This window comes from Callithrix jacchus, chromosome 5 (genome assembly GCF_049354715.1).
Source record: "Callithrix jacchus isolate 240 chromosome 5, calJac240_pri, whole genome shotgun sequence".
Taxonomy (NCBI): domain Eukaryota; kingdom Metazoa; phylum Chordata; class Mammalia; order Primates; family Cebidae; genus Callithrix; species Callithrix jacchus.
In genome coordinates this window covers 39,881,179-39,894,503 of record NC_133506.1, presented here as the reverse complement: position 1 = coordinate 39,894,503, position 13,325 = coordinate 39,881,179, and the positions used below count along the sequence as shown (strand labels likewise).

The window sequence follows — 13,325 nt, the reverse complement described above, 5'->3', positions numbered from 1 at the left end:
TGCTAGCCTGAGGAAGAAGCCAATACTCTAGGGAGGGCCACAACCAAGAAAATCCTAGGGAAAGAAGCCCATGACAGATTAACTTAACCTTGAAGTGTGTCCAGGACAAGCATAACTGTATCAACCAAAACATATACAAGTTGCATCAGTCATCGCAGAAGCAATGGAACAGGTGCTGAGAGTTAGTCAAGTATTTTGAGAAGGCCAAAGTCAGTCAGGTTCCCCAGTGGACATGCAAGGTAGGGCATGGGTTTTCAAAATATTTCTGTGCCTTTTCCATATGAGGCCTGATGAAGAACTTACTATATAGTAAGTTTGCAAATATTGAGGCTTTTTTGTTCTTTTGTTTTGAGACAGAGTCTTGCTGTGTCGCCAGGCGCCAGGCTGGAGGGCAGTGGTGCGTTCTCGGCTCACTGCAATCTCCACCTCCTAGGTTCAAGCAATTCTCCTGCCTCAGCCTCCTGAGTAGCTGGGACCACAGGAACGCACCACTACGTCCAGCTAATTTTTGTACTGAGTTATTTTAAAAGTGCTTTTTGGACAGGTTTTTGCAAAAAAAAAAAAGAAAAAAAAAAGTTACTCGATAAGTGTGCACGTGTCAAAGACTTTATAATAATAAACATAAAGGCTAAAATCTACATGTTAAGTTCTTTCTATCTGCCAAGACTGTGCTGAGCCCTTTATTTTATGCAATCCTCACAAGAAACAAGGAACTCTCACAGTATCCACTTTACAAGTGAGGAAGCCCAGAAGCTTAGAAAAGTTAAGTGTATTGTGCCTGGGATAAGATGTGAATTCATGGCCAAAGGACTCCAGAGCCTCATTCCTAACCACAAATTTGCACTGCTTCCTTATGAATACATAAAAGCACAGTGACCATTTCTCTGAGTATACATCTTCAAAATATTCTGTTGTTCTAACCCTCTTAAGTATACTATACTTATCACACAACAAGTCCCAATTTTTTGGTTTATACATGGCTGCTGAGCGCAGTGGCTCACACCTATAATCCTGGCACTTTGGTAGGCTGAGGCGGGCAGATCACTTGAGGTCAGGTGTTCAAGACCAGCCTGGCCAACATGGTGAAACCCTGTCTCTACTAAAAACACAAAAATTAGCTGCATGTGGTAGCACATGTCTGTAATCCCAGATACTTGGGAGGTTGAGGCAGAAGAATCGCTTGCACCCAGGAGGCGGAGGCTGCAGTGAGCCGAGATTGTGCCACTCCAGCCTAGGCGACAGAGCTATAATGTATCTTAAAAAAAATTTTTTTTAAAATATGGCCACTACATTTACTATGTACCACATATAACATGCAGAGATCACCAAAATCCAATGAAAGTTAAGCATTATGTACATAAGAAAAGAAGAGAATCACGTTATGCTTAACTGACATTGAAAATCAAGATTAAACCACCAGCTTTTTTTTTTTTTTTTTTTTTTTTTTTTTTAAGTTTCATTCTGGTGATTAGCAAAAGCATGGAATAGGTAGGTCTGCAAAATCAGGACTGGGAGAAAGGAAGATAACTCACATTAATTAAGTCCCTTCCAGTGGGCAAGCTTTATAATGATTAACTCTCACATGATCTCATGAGACATTTTACAGATAAGGAAAACGAGACTCAGAGACTTGCCCAAGGTTACCCTGGTCCTCCTGAAAGCCAAGTTCTTGTTCTTCTCATTATACAACTCTGCATTCCTCTGAGTTCTAGCAATTTCTAAGGATTGGCTAACAAAAAACAATGACCTTAAAGCCACAGGAAAGCTACGTAAGTTATTAGCCTCTCTGGAAATATCATTTTCATTTTCAGTTGCTTTCAATCATAGTGTCTTTGGCTTTAATAAATTATAAATAAGAAAATAACAGGCCGGGTATGCTGGCTCATGCCTGTAATCCCAGCACTTTGGTAGGCTGAGGCAGGCAGATCACGAGCTTTATAATGATTATAAAGGAATTCAAGACCAGCTTGACCAATATGGTGAAACCCTGTCTCTACTAAAAATACAAAAATTAGCCAAGCGTGGTGGCCTGTGCCTGTAGTCCCAGCTACTCAGGAGGCTGAGGCAGAAGAATCGCTTGAACCCAGGAGGTAGAAACTGCAGTAACCTGAGATCATGACACTGCACTCCAGCCTGGGCAACAGAGCAAGACTCCGTCCCAAAAACAGAAAAAAAAAAAAAAAAAAAAAAAAAAACCAGAATGCAACCTTGGCCAGGCATGGTGGGCTCACATCTGTAATCCTAGCACTTTGGGAGGCCAAAGAGGGCATATCACCTGAGGCCGGGAGTTCAAGACCAGCCTGACCAACACGGAAAAACCCCGTCTCTACTAAAAATACAAAATTAGCCAGGCATGGTGGCACATGCCTATGATCCCAGCTACTTGGGAGGTTGAGGCAGGAGAATCGCTTGAACATAGGAGGCAGAGGTCATGGTGAGCAGAGATGGAGCCATTACTTGCACTTCAGTCTGGGCAATAAGAGCAAAACTCTATCTCAAAAAAAAAAAAAAAGAAAAGAAAAGAAATAACCTATACTTGGCCAGGCTGAGGCAGAGGGATCATCTGAGGTCAGGAGTTTGAGATCAGCCTGACCAATGTGGTGACACCCCGTCTCTACTAAAAATATAAAAATTAGTCAGGTATGGTGGCGGGCACCTGTAAACCCAGCTACTTGGGAGGCTGAAGTGGGAGGATCACTTGAGTCCGGGAGTTTAAGGTGACAATGAACTGCAGTTGCACCACAGCAACTCCAGTCTGGGTGACAGAAAGAGATCCGGTCTCAAAAACAAAACAAAACCATGGTCTAGTCTTTAAAAGTATACCGCCCATGGAGAATAACTTACAAAATAAATCAAAGATGGCCGAGTGTGGTGGCTCATGCCTGTAATCCCACACTTTGGGAGGCTGAGGCAGGTAGATTACCTGAAGTCGGGCGTTCGAGACCAGTCTGGCCAACATGGCAAAATGCCACCTCTACTAGAAATACAAAAGTTAACCAGGTGTGGTGGCAGGTGCCTGTAGTCCTAGCTACTCAGGAGGCTGAGGCAGGAGAATCACTTAAACCTGGGAGACGAAGGTTGCAGTGAATCAAGATGGTGCCACTGCACTCCAGCCTGGGTGACAGAGCGAGACTCCCTATCAAAAGAAAATAAAATTAAATTTAAAAATAAATCAAAGTCTGTATTTCCTAGTCCTTCATTGCTGATGTCACTAAATATTCTACTGCTCATGTCCTAAGCCCATCCTGATTAGGAACGAAATTAGGGCTACTCTTCCTACCATCATATGCATAGGAGGTCCAGCTCCCTCTACTGTATTCCCATGCCTAGAAGCCAACCAAAGGGCTGAGTTAGTTTCTCTACCCACTCACTCCTGCCCAGTCCTAACTTCCTTCCCCTCTCCAAACAACTAATACTGATGAGCCCCTGCATTCCTTTAACAGTTCCTGTGCTGGTTAGAATCACTTACTCTACCTCAAGTATAACCAGAAAATCAAAAACATCGGTACAGCCAGGCACCGTGGCTCACCCCTGTGATCCCAGCACTTAGGGAGGCCAAGGTGGGTGGAACACCTGAGGTCAGGAGTTCAAGACTAGCCTGGCCAACATGGTGAAATCTTGTCTCTACTAAAAATACCAAAAAAAGGTCAGGCACAGTAGCTCACATCTGTAATCCCAGCACTTTGGGAGGCCAAGGCAGGCAGATCACAAGGTCAGCAGTTCGAGAGCAGCCTGGCCAACATGGTGAAACCCTGTCTCTACTAAAAATACACAAATTAGCCAGGTGTGGTGGCGGGCACCTGTAATCCCAGCTACTCAGGAGGCTGGGGCAGGAGAACTGCTTTAACGCAGGAGGCGGAGGTTGCAGTGAGCCAACATTATGCCATTGCACTCCAACCTGGGCAACAGAGCAAGACTCCATCTCAAACAAAAACATCAGTACATATGAAAATCTCTGGAAGGTTTTTCACATTCCTCACATATCCAGTTCAATTTGAATACCAGGGGATTAATTTGGTCTTTAGGGATAACGTAATTAATTTTGGTTCCTTGGTAGTCACCCAAGGAAGCCTTTGAAGGAAATTCTAAAATGAATCCATACACTGTATTATTTTATAAATGGATAAATATACTGTATTATAAGTAGCAGACTTGAACATAAATGAATCCTTGACTGAGAAACTTGCTATAGCACAGGGTGGTTGTTTAAATACTAGAAAAATTAGGCTGGTGCAGTTGGCTCATGCCTGTAATCCCTACACTTTAGGAGGCCAAGGCAGGGGGATCATCTGAGGTCAGAAGTTTGAGACCAGCCTAGCCAATGTGGTGAAACCCCGTCTCTACTAAAAAAAAAAAAAAAAAAAAGGCAAAAATTAGCTGGGCGTCATGGCATATGCTGTAATCCCAGTTACTCAGGAGGTTGAGGCAGGAGAATCACTTTTTTTTGTTTGTTGGTTTTGTTTTTGTTTTTTGTTTTGGCAGGAGAATCACCTGAAGTAAGGAGGCAGAGGTTGCAGTGAGCTGAAATTACATCACTGCACTCCAGCCTGGGCAACAAGAGTGAAACTCCATCTCAAAAAAATAAATAAATACTGGAAAAATTATATGACTTGACTAGGACCCCAATAAAAAATATATTTTACATCATGGCTCAGAAATACATAAATGGAGCTGAAACAAAACTTTTACAAGACAAAACTTATTCTTACTCTATATGATGTATCTGAGATGAACTGTGATTTTTTTTATTCTTCTATTAAAAAAAAATGCTAGGCCAGGCATGGTGGTTCACACCTATAATGCCAGCAATTTGGGAGGCCATGAGGGAGGATCACTTGAGGTCAAGACTTTGAGACCAGCCTGGCCAACATGGTAAAATCCTGTCTCTACTAAAAATACACAATTATCCAGGCATGGTGGCACATACCTGTAATCCCAGCTACTTGGGAGGCTGAGGCAGAAGAATCACTTGAAACAAGAAGGCAGTAGTTGCAGTGAGCTATTGCACCACTGCACTCAAGCCTGGGTGAGAGTGAGATTCCATCTAAAAAAAAAAAAAAAAAAAAAAAGATGCTGTAACCTTTACCCCAAATATTCCTCAATCTACATTAGCCAGCTACTAATGTAAGTTGAGGAATAGCAGTTTCAAACAGGCAGCCCTTCCGCTGTGTGGTCTTGCAAATACATAAGCCAACCCAGGAAAGCAATGTTGGGAGAGGCTGGTGTTGGACAGAGCATATAGATTCTGGTTTGTTTTTTTGTTTTGTGCAATGGCACGATCTTGGCTCACTGCAACCTCCACCTTCCGGGTTCAAGCAATTCTCAAGTCTCAGCCTCCTGAGAAGCTGAGACTACAGACGCATGCCACCACACCCAGCTAATTTTGTATTTTTAGTATGCTCAGGATGGTCTCAATCTCCTGATCTCGTGATCCACCTACCTTGGCCTCCCAAAGTGCTGGAATTACTGGTATGCGCCACCATGCTGGGCCTCTGGTTCTTTTTTATTACTATATTAAGCTGAGCTACTAATTGAGGAATTTTTTTTCCCACCTACCAGAGTGGAGCATAGATGACAGTGTGTAAAGGCTTCCTTTAATTAGGAGATAATGGGATTAAACAAAGCACATGACTTGGCATCAGAAAATGTGAATTCATTTTGCCACCCCTAATATACTAAAATAATGGATTTGACAGTGATTATTAGCAGGTGCTAAAGCCATTCCGTGAAAGACTGATGGGAGACTTTAAACAGCTGGATCATGCTATCAACACCTGAACCCCATGATCAATCTTACAATCACACAGAGAGAGCTAACCAGACATCACTCTTCAGTGTCTCCCGACATAATGCAATAGGCTATGCACAGCATCACCTATAAGGTACAATGGATAAAAGACATAAAAGAAATAAACATATCAAAGGGATGCTGGCTCTACTAAAAATACTTAGGAATTGCTAATATTTCCTTAGGTATAATAATGATATTGTGACTACATGGGGGAAAAGGAAAAAGAAAAAACCTTTTCTCTTAGATGTGCATATTGAAGTACAGTATTCATGGATGAAATATGATACCTAAGATTTGCTTTATGATAATTTAAGGTGGGGTGGAAGTGGGCAGTACAGACAAAATAAAAGTGACCATATGTTGGTAACTGTTAAAGCTGAGTATATTAGGCGTCTTTTATTATCCTTCTTCTTTTGTATATGTCTAAAATTTTCCATAATAAAAGGCTAAAACATAAGAAGAAAATAAAACCTGGATTCAAACTCCAGGACTTATTAGATATAGAACCTGAGAGGGGTCTGTCACATCCTCTGATCTTCCATTTTTTTATTTGAAAATGGGAGTGATAATCCCTACCCCACAGAATTGTAAGGAGAACTAAAATGAGACCATGGATTTCCATCTTTTGGAAATCCAGCTCTTGTAAACTGCAGAGCTATTTACAAATGTTAGCACAATAGTTAGCTCCCTCTGTCTGTAATGCTCTGGAAGTAGAGAGAGACTACAGGTTTGTGGGAGTAGAGCTAAGCGATGGGCTGAATCCATCTGGACCCTAAAAATTTTCATTTTGTAAGAGTTCCTTAATATGACACTGTGTACTTTATACTGTCTCTCAAAAGGAGATTGTCAGAATTTTCAATAAAATGTGAAAAATTTTAAGTTTTAAAATTTTAACAGAATTCTAAACATTCTGTTAAATGACATTCTCTACTTTGAATTATTTTTGTTTCTTGTTTACTTTCCCAATTATTCATATTTCTCCTACTAATGTTAGAAAGTATATTTACAGAATGTTGGGTGCAGTGGCTCATGCCTATAATCCCAGCACTTTTGGTAGGCCAAGATGGGTGGATCACCTGAGGTCAGGAGGTCGAGACCAGCCTGGCCAACATGGTAAAACCCCGCCTCTACTAAAAACGCAAATAAAAATAAAATAGCCAGCATGGTGGCGCTACTTGGGTATCTGAGGCAGGAGAATTGCTTGAACCCTGAAGGTGGAGGCTGCAGTGAGCTGAGATTGGAAAATTGAAGATCAGAGGATGCGACAGACCCCCCTCAGGTTCTATATCTATATTGCATTCCAGCCTGAGTGATACAGTGAGACTCTGTCTCTAAATAAATAAATATCATAGTATATTTACAGGAGACTGTGTTATTGAGATAAAACTGAACACGGGCAGGGCACGGTGGCTCATTCCTGTAATCCCAGCACTTTGGGAGGCTGAGGAGAGCAGATCACTTGAGATCAGGAGTTCAAGACTAGCTTGGCCAACGTAGTGAAACCCCATCTCTACAAAAACACAAAAATTAGCTGGGCATAGTGGTGGGTGCTTGTAATCCCAGCTGCTTAGGGGCTGAGTCAGGAGAATCACTTGAATCCAGGAGGCGGAGGTTGCAGTGAACTGAGATCGGGCCATTGCAACAAAAACAAAAACGAAACCAAACAAAAAAACTGAACACAATTAGGCATCAACGTATTCTAAATAAAACTTGGTTTAAAATATTCCAGGTGCTTTTAGGAGAATAATATGTGTAATTCAGTACTAAAGGTTCATCTCAAATAAAAGGAAATGAATAGAAGTTCAAGTATAAGCAACACAAAGTGATATTTGGCACTATCAGGCTTCAGCTTGAAGAAGGGTTGGAAACAGCCAGTGTAATCTCTCTATGTGCAAATCAGATCAAGTTATTTCACTTCCTTTCAATGGTTTCTCTCTACCTTCTAGAAGTCCACACTGCTAAACAAAGGCTTGGGTGTCTCTCCAGCCTTATTTCCTCCCTCTTCCCCTAGTCAAAGCCCCACCAGGACTGATAGCCTTTCCAACCACAGGCCAAGAAGGCTTCATCTTCCACTCCTCTCTCCCTTACCTCTTAGTGGTCAAGTCCTGTTGATTCTCCTTCTGAAATGTCTCTCAAATCTGCCCTCTCCTTTCCTTTCTCACTGCCACTGCTGTTTTTTACCCTTATTTCCCCAGAATCCTAAACAAGATACTTCCCGATTTTTTTTTTCTGATTATGAAAGCAATTCATGCTCATAAAAAAGGAAAATAAGGAATAGAATAAAAGTTTTCCCATGATCTCATAAACAGCTTACCTTTCTAGAACACTTAGGTTTCATTGCAGTATTATTCACAATAGCCAAAAGATGCAATCAACTCAAAGTGACCATCAATGAATGGATAAACAAAGTGTGATATAAACATACAATAGAATATTATTCAGCCTCATAAAAAGAATGAAATTCTGACACATGCTACACAATAAGGATGAGCCTTGAGGACACTATGCTAGTGAAATAAGCCCATCACAAAAAGACAAATAATGCAAGATTCCACTAACACGAGGTATCTAGAGTAACCAAACACATAGAAGACAAAAGTAGAATGGGCACCGCCAAGCACTGGTGGAAGGGGGAAATAGGGAGCTAAACCTATTAAAGGTATAGTTTGCCTTTTGCACTTTTACAAGATGAAAAAGTTGTGCAGATTTGTTGCACAACATGAATAAATACTACAAAACTGTATACTTAAAAATAGTTAAGATGGTAAATTTTCTCACAATTAAAGATTTAACATTTTTTAAAAGATGTTTTTAGTATTTCCATTTTTATTATAAATATGCATATATTTAAAAAACAGGAACATACTGTAATATAATCTGCTTTTTACACCTAACCATATGATGTAATGTAAACATCTTTCTAATATATATAGCTCCCACCTAATTATCTTTTTCTTTTTTTGAGACGGAGTTTCACTCTTGTTGCCCAGGCTGGAGTGCAAAGGTGCAATCTTGGCTCACTGCAATCTCTGCCTCAAAGGTTGAAGACATTCTCCTGCCTCAGCTTCCTGAGTAGCTGGGACTACAGGTGTGCACCACTATACCTGGCTACTTTTTGTATTTTTAGCAGAGATGGGACTTCACCATGTTGGCCAGGCTAGTCTCCTGCTCTCAGATGATCCACCCACCTTGGCCTCCCAAGGTGCTGGGATTACAGGTGGGAGCCACCACACCAGGCTAATTTTTCAATTTTATAAAAACATGATACTCAATATCTCATGATGACTTATGATAGACACCTATCCCTTCTCTAGTATCAGTACTCTGATATTCCCACGGGAAAACTACTTTATCTTACTCATTCTGTCTTCCCACCCCCATGCCCAGTCAACTCTTACTCTGTATGGCTAGGCCGGGTACATGTATTTTTAAGTTTATTTCCAAGCATTTATTTTTTCATGTTGCTATTGCCAGTCCTCCTATTACCTTTTCTATTGTTGCTTGCATAAAGCTATTGCTTTTTGTCTATCTTATAACTGCTGTTCATTATGTCTATCTTATAACTGCTGTTCATTCTCCTGCTGAGGCAGGAGAATCGCTTGAACCTGGGAGGCAGAGGTTGAAGTGAGCCAAGATTGTGCCACTGCACTCCAGCCTGGGCGACAGAGTGAGACTTCGTCTCAAAAAAAGAATGGTGCATGAGGTCAGGCACAGTGGCATTTCAGCCTGAGGGACGGAGTGAGACTTCATCTCTAAATTAATTAATTAATTAATTAAATATATGTACAGGAGACTGTGTTATTGAGATAAAACTGAACACAAGCAGGGCACGGTGGCTCATTCCTGTAATCCTAGCACTTTGGGAGGCCAACGCTGGTGGATCACTTGAGGTCGGGAGTTCGAGACCACCCTGGCAACATGGCAAAACCCCATCTCTACTAAAAATACAAAAATTAGCCGGGGGTAGTGGCTCACACCTGTATTCCCAGCTACTTGGGGAGGGGCTGAGGCAGGGGGACTGCTTGAGCACAGGAGGCAAAAGCTTCAGTGAGCCAAGACTGCACCTCTGCACTCCAGCATGGGCTATAGAGTGATACCCTGTATTAAAAAAAAAAAAGAAAGAAAGCAAAGAAAAGAAGAAGAATGGTGCCTGAACAGTACTTAACACAATACTAGTTCAATAAATGCCTGCTATCTACTGATAATGAAAATTGTGACTTTCTTCCACACTTACACCTTTTATTTATTTTTGTTCTATTACACTGGTGTACTCCTTTCAGGAATTACCTGGCTTCCTACATCTCCAAAAAGTAACAGGCATAAGACTCCTATTGAAGGATCTGTGCTGCAGAGCTCCTCCACTCCCACCTTCTCAGGAAAGTCATACTATCAATTCTCCCCTTCATATCCTGTATCTTCTCAGCCTTTCCCTCTCAACTGGCTCTTTGCCAACAGCATTTAATCTCTCTCATGCTCAAAAAACCTTCACCTTATTCCCCAATCGCTCCCAGCCTTCTCTCTCCCTCCCTTCGCAGCCAAACTTCTTTGAGCTGCCTACACTTTGTCTTTCTCACATCCCACTCCTATCTCATCCCACTGATATATTATATTGAACCGCTGAAAGCTGCTGATATTATAGATTCCGCCCCAACCATTTCATCAAATCTGTTCAATGAGGTTCCAACTGACCCTCATATTTATTTACCCAAAAGGACACAATTTAATTTTTAACTTATATTACTTGACATCTCAGTAACATCTAGAAAGGCCAACCCCTTCCTTTGGCCTTCACTACTGTACTTTGCTGGTTTCTCTCCCGTCCCTGATTCTCTAGCCAGTTTCTTTCTTTTTTTTTTTTTTTTTTTTTTTTGAGACGAAGTTTCGCTCTTGTTACCCAGGCTGGAGTAAGGGAATGCTCTTTCTTCCAAAAGTATGCAATGCAGTAGCCCTGAATAAACTCAGCCTTTTTTTTTTTTTTTTTTTTTTTTTTACCTCTCTGGATGGATCTCTTTCAATATTGAAGTTGCCATTGTAGTGGACAGCTTTTGGCTCCACGAATGTACTTTTGAATATGTTTGGAATATCCCCACCATAGCTAACTCAGATTATTCCCTCCATTTTATCAAAACCCTACCTGAATCTCTAAACTACGATAGATTGACATTATTAACATGCAACCCCTTTCACAATTATCATCACAATTATAATCACTTGTTTGATACATAGTTTCTTTCTTTCTTTTTTTTGATATATTTTCTTCACCAATCTGTGATTTTTGAGGCCAGGGACCTGCTTCCTTACTACTTACACAGTGCCTTGCACATAGAAGATGCTCATTAAATATTTTTTAATTAGCCAGGCACAGTGGTGTGCACCTGCAGTCCCAACTACTTGAGAGGCTGAGACGGGAAGACCACGTGAGCCCAGGAATCTGAGACCAGCCTGAGCAACATACAGAGACCTCAACTCAAAAATAAATACATGCACACACTGACACACACACACACATATGAATCACAAATGAATGCCTGCAAAGTGAAAAACAGATGGGAGGAATGATAAGAGAAAACAAAAAACTGACCTTTCTGAAACCATACCTCTGATCAAAAACACACACCACCTGCTTAAAACCCTCTGATGGCTTCTCCGTACCCCCAATACAAAGCCCAAACTCCTCCACACATACAAAGACAGCCTTTCAGGAGGAGCACCTGCTTGCCTCTCAAACGCCATCTAGCCAGACTTCCCCCAGCTCACATAATCTGCTCTCCAGCTAGCCTGAAATCCTCGGAGACTCCCAAAAAGTCTGCACTCTCTCCCCAGGGCTTTGCACACACTGCTTTCTCTGCCTACAGCAAGGTGCACCCCACCAGCCTCATCTTCTGGACAACACAAAGGCAGCCTTCATGTCTCATTTTGGAAGTCACCTTCTTTTGGCATCTCTCTCTGACCATCCACGCTAACCTCACCTCCAGAAATCCAGTTTTCTCCGTGCATTCACAGCCCTCTGTATATCCGAAATCATAACTGGAATCATTGTGAATTCTTGTGTACGGGTCTGTCTCCTCCGGAAGATTGTGGAGTTCCCTCAGGCCAAGATGTCTCTCGTTCACTTTTTTACCCTGGCAATCAGCCCTGGCCCTGGCTCAGGCTCACAATAAATGCTCAGTGATGGTCCTCCTTGTAGTAGTAGTAATAATAAAAGCTCCCACGTATTGAGGACTTACCTCCGCGAATTTGATATATTTACCTTGTAATAAGGTCATTAGATAGGTGCTACCATGCCCATTTTGCAGACAATAAAACTGACGCACAAAGAAGTCAATCCCCTCTGGCCCCAGAACAGTCGCACACACATACAGGTTTTCCGCACAGTCTTGAGTTACTCCCCAACCCCCAAATAAGAAGGGATTTTTTTTTTTTTAAAAGAAACTTTGTCATGAGGTCGACCAATGGCTACAAATATAATAAACAGACGAAAGCGGACTCTACCTGAACACGGGGCGGGGTCAAAGGGTGTGGGGGCGCCGGCCCCTGAGCGGCTGAAGGACTAAGGTCGGGCCGCAGCCTCCCTCCCCGGGGGTCTCCCGCGGCCCAGCCCCTCGCCCCCTGCGACGAGTCGACGCCAGGCCCGGAGCGTTGGGGTCGCGACCCGCCCTCCAGCTCCTGCTCACCTGCGGTCTCGCCGCCTCACCGAGCCGGGGCCGCCGGCCCGCAGCGCCTCCCGAGGGCAGCCTGGCGCCCGCAGCCCGCAAACCGCAGCGAAGCCCGTTGCCTTGGCGACCCGAGCTGCCGAAATCCCGCGGCGCTCGCGCTACGGCGGCTCGGATGGGACCAGGAGGGTTCGCGTCCCCTTCCGCAGCCGCGGAGGGAGCAAAGGAGGGAGGAGATGGGAGTCTCAGGGCTGAGCAGTGAGGGAGGGATCCGGGTTGGAACTTGGGCTGGGGAAGATAGGGAAAGGGGGACAGTGAGGCCAGGGGGAGGTCTTGGGCCTCGGATGCTGCTTGTGCCTCAGTTTATCTCTCTGTAACCTCAGATGGGGACCGTGTGAGAAGGAGACGGGGTCTCAGGTGGCTTCCTAGACAGGGTTTTTATTTTTGTGTTTTTGTTTTGAGACAGAATCTCACCTGGTCGTCCAGGCTGCGACGCAGTGGTACAATCTCTGCTCACTGCAACCTCTGCCCCTCCTGCTGGGTTCAAGCGATTGTCATGCCTCAGCCTCCCGAGTAGCTGGGATTACAGGCATGTGCCACCATGCCTGCCTCATTTTTGTATTTTTAGTAGAGACGGGGTTTTGCCATGTTGGCCAGGCAAGTCTCCAACTCCTGACCTCAGGTGATCCACCTGCCTGGGCCTCCCAAAATGCTGGGATTACAGGCGTGAGCCACCACTCCCTGCCAAGACTGGGAATATTTAAAGACAAGAAAACTGATGTGGGAGGGGTGGCAGATTCCTCTATTTTATAGTCTCTGAAGGGGTGGTGTGGTGAAGAGTGAATAAATCGGTTTCTTTGATGGAGAATTAGATCACCAGA

General features: G+C 43.1%; 1 protein-coding gene across 14 annotated transcripts in view; it reads right to left on the bottom strand.

Moving 5' to 3' along the window:
- Positions 1 to 12,561, bottom strand: part of PKIG (cAMP-dependent protein kinase inhibitor gamma) — a 98,678-nt gene extending 86,117 nt beyond the window's left edge. For 5 of the 14 annotated variants that reach the window (XM_078371740.1, XM_078371741.1, XM_078371737.1 and 2 more), the window contains exon 1: positions 12,466 to 12,561. The gene's annotated coding sequence lies outside the window, so the exon portion shown is untranslated. Of the gene's footprint in view, positions 1 to 4,927; positions 5,045 to 11,372; positions 11,453 to 11,760; positions 11,923 to 12,041; positions 12,170 to 12,283 lie in introns of those variants that run through there. The other 9 variants (XM_078371743.1, XM_078371738.1, XM_054255400.2 and 6 more) reach the window with 5 other exon arrangements.
- Positions 12,562 to 13,325: the final 764 nt, after the last annotated feature.